The sequence below is a fragment of the Lepidochelys kempii genome, chromosome 6 (assembly GCF_965140265.1).
Source record: "Lepidochelys kempii isolate rLepKem1 chromosome 6, rLepKem1.hap2, whole genome shotgun sequence".
NCBI lineage: Eukaryota > Metazoa > Chordata > Testudines > Cheloniidae > Lepidochelys > Lepidochelys kempii.
In genome coordinates, this window is record NC_133261.1 from 2,216,897 (window position 1) to 2,226,627 (window position 9,731).

The 9,731-nt window shown below is 60.7% G+C and overlaps 1 protein-coding gene across 1 annotated transcript in view; it reads right to left on the bottom strand.

Annotated features, from left to right (window-relative positions):
* Positions 1-9,731, bottom strand: part of STX1B (syntaxin 1B) — a 50,697-nt gene that overhangs the window by 7,049 nt on the left and 33,917 nt on the right. The gene's annotated exons all lie outside the window — the stretch shown is intronic.

Below are 9,731 nucleotides of genomic sequence, written 5' to 3' on the forward strand. Positions count from 1 at the left end.
GGGAGGGAGAACATCTGCCAGCCTCCTGGCAGGAACATCTGGATTGGGGCACCACCCTGGGTGGCAGGAGGGGAAGCCAGCGTGGGGCCCCCCATCCCATCCCCATCCCCAACAATGACAAGCAGTGAGAGCTTGTCCCTGCCCAAGAGGGCTTATGAGCGAGATCAGGCACCCTCTTGTGCCCCTGAGTTCTACCCTGCCTCACCCCACTCCCCTCCCAGAGCTGGGGACTGAACCCAGGAGTCCTGGCTCCCAGCCCCAACTGCTCTAACTGCTAGACCCCACTCCCCTCCCAGAGCTGGGGACTGAACCCAGGAGTCCTGGTTTGCAACCCCCTGGCTCTAACTGCTAGACCCCGGTCCCCTCCCAGAGCTGGGGACTGAACCCAGGAGTCCTGGCTCCCAGCCCCCCCTGCTCTAACTGCTAGACCCCACTCCCCTACCAGAACTGGGGACTGAACCCAGGAGTCCTGGTTTGCAACCCCCTGGCTCTAACTGCTAGACCCCGGTCCCCTCCCAGAGCTGGGGACTGAACCCAGGAGTCCTGGCTCTCAAGCTTTAGCCCATCGTGGGCCCATCGGGTGTAATCCTGCGCTGGCTAGGGACAGGCTGGGTGGGCCCTGAAGTTTCCCTGCCCGGATCCAGGGTCCCCAGGCGGAAGCGGATCGGCGTTACAAGGGGCCCGCGGCTCCCGCGCCATTGGGCACCCCCCTCCCCCGGGGGGCAGCGCCGAGCAGGGGACCGGCCTGACGCGAGGCAGGGTGCATTTCTGCCCTCAACCGGGTCTTTGCTCCACAGCCGCTTCCAGAGCTGGCTGAACCTACTGGGGCTTCTCAGCGGCTGCCCGCGGCTCCGGGGGTCTCGGTCCCCCCCAGCGGCGTCTCGCCCAGGCCGGGCCGTTTGGGACCTGGACGCCCGCGCCGACCGTCGGGGGGAGGAGAGTCACCGCCACGGCCGCCGGCTCGAAGGCTCTGGGGAGGGGCAGCGAACCCGTGGCCGGGCGGGTGGGCCTGGCTGCCAGATTCGGGGCAGGAGGGAATACGTCTCCCGGGGTCCCCGGGGGCTCTTTCCTTTTGCCTTCCTCCGTGGTAAGGGGTGCGGATCGTCCCACCCGTGCAGCACCCCCCCCTGCCCTCGCAGGGCCCGGGGGGGCCCCCCCTCAGTCCCTCCGGCTCGCACGCCCCATCAGTCTCCCGTGGGATGGGCTCAACCGGGCGGGCGGGACCCGACCGGCGGGTCGAACGGAGGAGCTCGGAGCCCACCTGGACGCCTCTTGGCCCCCCTCTGGCCTTCACACCAGTCAACCAAGGGGTGCGGGGGGGGGCGCAAGCGAGCATCTGCCGGGTCTCCAGCGGCCCAGCTCGGCGGTGGTGCCCCTCCACCCTCTCGTGGTGGCCAGGGCCCCATGGCAGACGTTCACCCATCTGCAGGCCCCGCTTTCCAAGGGCTTGGGCGTGACCGGTGGGGGGGTGGGGTGGTGGGGTGGTGGGGGTGGAACTGGCTGATGCCTGGGGGGGCGGGGGGCGGGGGGGGTGCAGGGCTACGCCTGTATTCACGCAGTGCTGCTTAGCTCAGAGAGGTACGGGGCGCTCCTCGCCCTGCCCTCCGGGCACCTCCCCAGCTCAGGGCTGGCCCCACTGCGGCACTCGGGGGTGCTGTGCTGCAGGGAGCGGGGCGGGGGCTCAGCCGGGGGCGCTCTCCCCTGGCGGTCTGGGCTGGCCCCGATGCCCCAGCATCTGATCCCACACCGCAGGGTTTCCTGTGAGTGCCGCGGTCGCTGTGGGAGCCCCCAGTCCACCGAGGTAGAGGGCTGGTCGGGGAGGAAAACTCCCACAATGCACTTCTCCATCCTGTATTCGGGGGTGGGGGGGGCAGGCGTCCATCAGTGCAGAGGAGACGGATCGCAGGGTGGTGCGAAGACCTGGGGTTGATGCCCTGGATCCCTTCGGGTTAGACCCTCAACGGCAGGTGTCTAACGCCCCTTGGCTTTGAAGAGCGTTAGGCGCAGAAGGACCTTGGGTGTGCTCGTGCCTCAGTTTCCCCACTGACAAGGGACGATGGCCCCGGGCAAGTCGCAGCCCAGACGCCAGTGGCTGCGGGGGGAGGGTGCTGTGCGTTCATTCCCCGCCCGCGTTGGGCCTGGCCGGATGGCGAGCACTGCTTCGGGCTGGTGGATTGGGGTGGGGGGGGGATGACCTCTCTTTGGGCAAACCGGCTCACCGACCGGATGCTCAGCCAGGGGCGAGGTGGGCGGGGGGCCTTCCCAGCCTCCGAAGCTGTGTCTCTCCGGGGGAAGCTGCAGCCAGTGGGGTGGGCCCGGACGGGAGCAGCTGGCCACTTTGGCCGAGCGGACCTAGCTCATGGAGGGAAGAATGAAATTGCGGCATCATCTGACCCCTAAGGGACAGGGTGGGGGGGCGGGGGGGGCATCGCTGCTTGGGCTGGGTTCACACGAGCTAGGAACAGCTGGTCCCCCGTTTCCTGCCCCGGCTGGGAGGGGCTCGCTGGGCTGAGCTGTGGAAGAGATGTGGGGGAGCCCAGGGCCGGGAGAGCAGGGAGCTGCGAGTCGGGGCACCAGTAGAGCTTTGGGGGTAGAGACCGGGGCTTTGGGCTGTGCTGCAGCGAGCGGGGCCGGGGCTCAGCAGGGGGCGCTCTCCCCGGGCAGCCAGGGCCGGCCCCACGCCCCAGTGCGGCGCTAGGGGGCGCTGTGCTGCAGCGAGCGGGGCCGGGGCTCAGCAGGGGGCGCTCTCCCCAGGCAGCCAGGGCCGGCCCCACGCCCCAGTGCGGCGCTAGGGGGCGCTGTGCTGCAGGGAACGGGGGCTCAGCAGGGGGCGCTCTCCCCGGGCAGCCAGGGCCGGCCCCACGCCCCAGTGCGGCGCTAGGGGGCGCTGTGCTGCTGGGAGCGGGGCCGGGGCTCAGCAGGGGGCGCTCTCCCCGGGCAGTCAGGGCCGGCCCCAACGCCCCAGTGCGGAGCTAGGGGGCGCTGTGCTGCAGGGAGCGGGGCCGGGGCTCAGCAGGGGGCGCTCTCCCCGGGCAGTCAGGGCCGGCCCCAACGCCCCAGTGCGGAGCTAGGGGGCGCTGTGCTGCAGCAAGCGGGGCCGGGGCTCAGCAGGGGGCGCTCTCCCCGGGCAGCCAGGGCCGGCCCCAACGCCCCAGTGCGGAGCTAGGGGGCGCTGTGCTGCTGGGAGCGGGGCCGGGGCTCAGCAGGGGGCGCTCTCCCAGGGCAGCCAGGGCCGGCCCCACGCCCCAGTGCGGCGCTAGGGGGCGCTGTGCTGCAGGGAGCGGGCAGAGATTGGTAGGGGGCGCTCTCTCCAGCAGTCTGGGCTGTTCTGGTTACTCCACCCCAGAGGCAGCTGTGTCTGCACAATGGGCAAGTGCTGCCGGCAGGGGAGCAAGGCAGGGATGAATGTTAGGGGCTCAGGCTGTGGCATGGAGCGGGGAGGGGGGTGCTCGGGGAGACAACAGGATTTCCCAGGCAGAAACAGGCTAAGGCAGCCCCTGCCAGATGTGCTCCCCGGCTCAGCATATGTCACTCTGACCCCAAGGGGATTGTTCTAACGAGATTGGCCTGTAACGAGCGGGGCTTACCCAGCCCTGTGCGATTAGCCGCCAATCGGCTTAGAGACAGGCCACTCGGCTGCCTGGTTGCGAACAGTGTCAGTTGTGTGGGCCCTGTCCATCCGCTGGATGCAAACTGTGAAGCCTCCTCCGGCGCAGAGCCCCCTCGCCCCGAGACCAGCCCTGACGGCCAGGGGAGAGCGCCCCCCGCTGAGCCCCCTGCCCTGCCCCCTGCAGCACAGCGCCCCCTAGCCCCGAGACCAGCCCTGACGGCCAGGGGAGAGCGCCCCCCGCTGAGCCCCCTGCCCTGCCCCCTGCAGCACAGCGCCCCCTAGCCCCGAGACCAGCCCTGACGGCCAGGGGAGAGCGCCCCCCGCTGAGCCCCCTGCCCTGCCCCCTGCAGCACAGCGCCCCCTAGCCCCGAGACCAGCCCTGACGGCCAGGGGAGAGCGACCCCCGCTGAGCCCCCTGCCCTGCCCCCTGCAGCACAGCGCCCCCTAGCCCCGAGACCAGCCCTGACGGCCAGGGGAGAGCGACCCCCGCTGAGCCCCCTGCCCTGCCCCCTGCAGCACAGCGCCCCCTAGCCCCGAGACCAGCCCTGACGGCCAGGGGAGAGCGCCCCCCCGCTGAGCCCCCTGCCCTGCCCCCTGCAGCACAGCGCCCCCTAGCCCCGAGACCAGCCCTGACGGCCAGGGGAGAGCACCCCCCCGCTGAGCCCCCTGCCCTGCCCCCTGCAGCACAGCGCCCCCTAGCCCCGAGACCAGCCCTGACGGCCAGGGGAGAGTGCCCCCCGCTGAGCCCCCTGCCCTGCCCCTGCAGCACAGCGCCCCCTAGCCCCGAGACCAGCCCTGACGGCCAGGGGAGAGCGCCCCCCGCTGAGCCCCCTGCCCTGCCCCCTGCAGCACAGCGCCCCCTAGCCCCGAGACCAGCTCTGACGGCCAGGGGAGAGCGCCCCCCGCTGAGCCCCCTGCCCTGCCCCCTGCAGCACAGCGCCCCCTCGCCCCGAGACCAGCCCTGACGGCCAGGGGAGAGCGCCCCCCGCTGAGCCCCCTGCCCTGCCCCCTGCAGCACAGCGCCCCCTAGCCCCGAGACCAGCCCTGACGGCCAGGGGAGAGCACCCCCCCGCTGAGCCCCCTGCCCTGCCCCCTGCAGCACAGCGCCCCCAAGCCCTGGGGCCAGGCCTGACGGCCAGGGGAGAGCACCCCCCGCTGAGCCCCCTGCCCTGCCCCCTGCAGCACAGCGCCCCCAAGCCCTGGGGCCAGGCCTGACGGCCAGGGGAGAGAGCGCCCCCTGCTGGAGGGGATCAGGGCCTTGCGTGTTTGTGGCTATCTCCACCTTGAGACGCACTGCCCTGTTTATTCCCGGGGCCCTCTTTCCTGCCCGCGATGGAGTGGGGCGGTGGCTGCTGCCCAGAGATTTGCCCTCGTCCCCGGTATCAGCTAGACAGACAGGCGGCTCAGAAGGAAGGTCCTCCCCCCGGGGTGGGGGTGGCATGTGAATGCCTGACAGCAAAGCAACAGCACACATAGGGGGATAGACCGATGGAGGGGGGCCCCTCTGTCATTCGAGGATCTCAAAGCACCAGACACACAAAAGAATTACATCTCCCAGAGCTGGGGAGAGATCCCAGGAGTCCGGACTCCCAGCCCCCCTCTGTCCCACCCCCACTCCCCTCTTGGAGAACCCAGGTGTCCTGATCCACCAGCCATCCCATTTTAACTCACTAAGCCCGTCCAGTCTCAGAGAAAAACAAGGATGAACTGAAGAGAGGAAAGCTGTTCATACAGAAACAGAGACGCACAGGACCAGATGAGAATCAGAGAATCAGAGAATCTCAGGGTTGGAAGGGACCTCAGGAGGTCATCTAGTCCAACCCCCTGCTCAAAGCAGGGCCAATCCCCAACTAAATCATCCCAGCCAGGGCTTTGTCAAGCCTGACCTTAAAAACTTCTAAGGAAGGAGATTCCACCACCTCCCTAGGGAACCCATTCCAGTGCTTCCCCACCCTGCTAGTGAAAAAGTTTTTCCTAATATTCAACCTAAACCTCCCCCACGGCAACTTGAGACCATTGCTCCTTGTTCTGTCATCTGCTACCACTGAGAACAGCCGAGCTCCATCCTCTTGGGAACCCCCTTTCAGGTAGTTGAAAGCAGCTCTCAAATCCCCCCTCACTCTTCTCTTTCGGGTGGGGGACCATTTGTTACACTGTTGATGGTTGCTATATGGGGGGGTTGTCAACACTTTTCAGCTCAAGAACCCTTTTCTTGGCTTTAGCTGGGATCAGGGGGTCTGACTCCCCCCCCCACCCCATGAGTCCTGTGTGTGACCCCCCCCTCCCCAGTCAATACCCCCACCTCTATGAAAACCTATAAAGGGAACGGTGGTGAAAGACCGGCCCTGATTCCATCTCGTGATGCCCAGCCAAGGCAGGCGTGAAATCGGGCCGACGGGGGGTCCGCACGCTCGGCCCGAATGGAGGCACAGGGTGGGCCAAGACGGGGATGAGGGCCTGGAAGGGACAGCTGGAGAGGAAGAGGGGACAGGAGCGAGCTGAGGACAGGAAGAGGCACTGGAGAATTGGAGAGAGCCGGACAGTTGCCAAGAACCGACGAGCACCAGCTAGAAAGTTGGCGAGCGCCCATAAGGAGATTGCTCAGAGATTGCAGTGCGTCAGACAGAAAGGCGCAGCGGGCGAGAGAGAAAGTTGTGGAGAGCTGACACAACCAAAAGGCACCACCAGAAACCATGAGAACCAAAGGAAAACAGACAACAGACGACAGGTGCTTTTTGAGTCCTTTTTTTTGGTTTTTTTGAACCCACACAGACTTTAAATTTTTTCATTCATTCGTTGTTTTTGCTTTGTTTTTTTCTCTCGTTCCAGAGGAGAGCAGAGCGCAAGGCAGAAGAATAAAGGGTACACGCCACAATCTCAAACCAGGTTTGGTGGGGGGGTTTTTTTTTGTTCTTTTTTTTTATGTTTTAGGTTTTTTTTTTCATTAAAACATGCAAGCATCTTTTTTCAAACCCGTGAGACAAAAGTTTTGCAGAGAAAAAATATTACAATTCCAGTCAAGCCAGGGATTAAGTCCTAAACCTTCCGCAGGAGATGAAAATATCTTGTGGCTCTTTCCTGGGTTTTTTCTGAGCATGGATTTCACCTGATAAATATTCATGCTTGCTGAGACAAACTGTGTGCTCCTATCAAATTCTAATCTTTGATCACTTTGCTGATGGGCACAATGAATGAGATGAAGACTGACTATTTTTTCGCTTTAGTGTAATTTCACCCCAATATTTTAGCCCCAAAATATTTATTCTTACTGAGACAAATTGTTTGGTCCTATGGGACTAAATCCTAATCTATTGTGCTGGTGGAAGAGTTGTATTGGGATGAATCTGACCATTAATTTTAAGGAGGGATTGCTGTGATCTTCTCCCGATTTGGTAAATTCTGAAGTCTAACCCTTGCCGGTGAATCTTCATCTTTTTATAGGGGACAGGGAAGTTCAACTTGATATTTTTAAGCCACAAATTGTGCTAGATTTGATTGTGCATTATCTCCAGAAGGAGCCCCAGTGGCTGAGAGGTGAAATCAGACAAATTCAGGCCAGAAACAAGGGACAAATTTTTTCACGGCAGCGTGGCCAACTCTGGAGATTTTCGTTGCAACTCTCTCGACAACTGGCACTCACTCTAAAGCCCCAGTGTCCTGTGATGACGGGGGAATCTCAGCTGTCAAACTGTTTTTTAAAAACTAAGTTTTTAGTCAATAGGGTTGTAGAGAAAAGCTCCAAAATGCAGTGTTAACAAAATGGAAGGCCGATAACCTACCATTTGGTATATTTTAAAGCTGATCTCATGGGCTTTCAAGATTCAGCGTCAACAACATGAAAGATGCAACAGATTCTCCATAGCTTGGCACCGTGTAGCTTGACATTGGCTGTGTCTCCACGGGCTACCCTCTTGCTCAAACTCAAGGTAATGCAGGAATCACGGGCAGAGTGGGGTGGGGGAAAATTCTCTGGGTTGTGTCAGACTGGATGATCTCTTCGGGCCTTTAATGTCTAATGAAATGAAATGTCTGCATTCTGCATATACGTAATCAAACTCTCTGAAAAGCCTGGCTGGTGAGTCTATGTTAGCAAAGCAAAGCCTGGAGTTAAAAGATCTGGGTTGTCTTAAATCATTTACTTTCTAGACAATGTGCTTCAGACAAATGTAAATCACTGGGTGAAGTTCAGGGGTTGCCAGATGAAATTCTCTGGCTTGTGCTATGCAAGGGACAGACTAGATCGCCTGCTTGAGTGGGACAAGGTTGAGCAATTAGCCGCTGGCTTTAATGATGCACATTAGGACAGACATTGAAAACCGGAAGAATCAGACAATTCATTTGCTTTCCAATGAAAAAAAGAAAAGAAAAGAAAGAAAGACTTAAAACAAATAGATTAAAAACTCAGAAGCAAATGCCCAGAAGTGACACTCGAATGCTCCGCGACCAGGCTGGGGGTGGGGGGAAAAGCGCATTCAGAGGGGAAAAAGCAACTCAGCAGGCAAAAGGAAATGACCCGTCGTGCTCCTCAGTTAATATTTACACACAGCAGAAGGGATGGAAGGAACGAATGGCAAAATAGACCCAGAGGAAAGGAAGGAGAGGAGTGGGGGGGAGGTGACCCTGTTAACAGGATGGGGCCTGGGATCCTGCCGAAACTGACGCGCCGGCTGAAACTGACGGGGGCCGTGAACGCCTTTAACTTTATGCGCGTGCTTAAATCTGAAGCCACTTATTGTTCTCGTTACGTCCTTCGCCTAAGCAAGCCGTCCCATGAACCCCGACGGGATCGACGGGCGGCCCAGATTTCCATGAAGCAGCCAAGGGCACATTGAGTCTGATCCAAAGGCAGAGACGCTCCGAAAGGAAGCGGTGGATTGGCCCGAAACGTCAGCTCTCGATTGGCCGCCTTGCTGGAAGACACGTGAGCTAGCCACAGGGTTTTAGGCTCCGGGCAGGGATCGGACAAGACACTCAAAAGCCCATCGACTCTTCCCGCTAGTCGGCAGGTCGGCATCTCAAAGGCAGGTTTATGTGCCGCAGTGAGCAGGGATGGATTTGGGCGCATAGGACCGGAGAGGTGATGCCAGCAAATCCATCCCGTTCGTGCTCTGACCAGCTGCTTGGCTGAATCGGTACCTGCAGGCACAAAAGCAAAGCCTGTTGTGCGTTTATAAAATCCGGATCCTTGACTGTATTTCATTCAGCTCATTTCCACGGACTTCAAGGAAGTTAGGAGCCTACATTGCGTTGATGATCAGGGCCTAACAGGGCCACCACAGTCACCCCGCGCTGGCTGCTTTGTTAAATCCAGGGCCGCACATTGATCTGGTGGCGATCATGGGTGTGCCTCACATGGATGAGGTGACAGGGTCAGGTGGGCGTCTCCTGCAGGGGTCAGTCCTGGGTCCGGTATTAGCCCATCTGACATTTTCGTGAATGACTTGGCTAATGGAGAGGAGAGTGCGCTATTCAAATTGCAGATGACCCGAGCTGGGCGGGGTGGCAAGCCCTTTGGAGGACAGGATTCGAACTCAAAACGCCCTTGACGGGTTGGAGAATTGGTCTGAAGCCAACACCAGGATGTTCAATACAGACACGTTCAACGTACTTCACTTAGGAAGGAAAAAATTGAACGCACAGCTACCAAATGGGGACTAAGTGGATAGGGGGTCAGATGGCTGGCAGGGCTCTGGGGGTGACAGTGGGTCACAAATTGGAGCTGAATCAGCCATGTGATGTAGTTCTGAAAAAAGGCTAATGACGAATGTCATTCTGGGGTGTATGAACTGGCGTGTCGTAGGTAAGACACAGAGGGTGATTGTCCCGCTCTGCTCAGGCCTCAGCTGGAGTCCTGTGACTTTAGGCCAGACGTGGACAAATTGCAGACAGTCCAGAGGAGAGCAACAAAAACGAGAAAAGGTTTGGAAAACCTGACCTACGGGGGAAGGTTATGGGGCTTTGTGGAGTGGAATCCTCCACCCTGCACCCTCAGAGGGAAGGATGCTAGTTTTTGGGGCGCTCCCAGGGTGCCTGCCTGAGCTGGGGGGGTAGAGAAGAGGGGTGATATGTTCTTCACTCAGTAGGTGGAATTATATCTGCCCCGGAGATACCCTGTCTATGA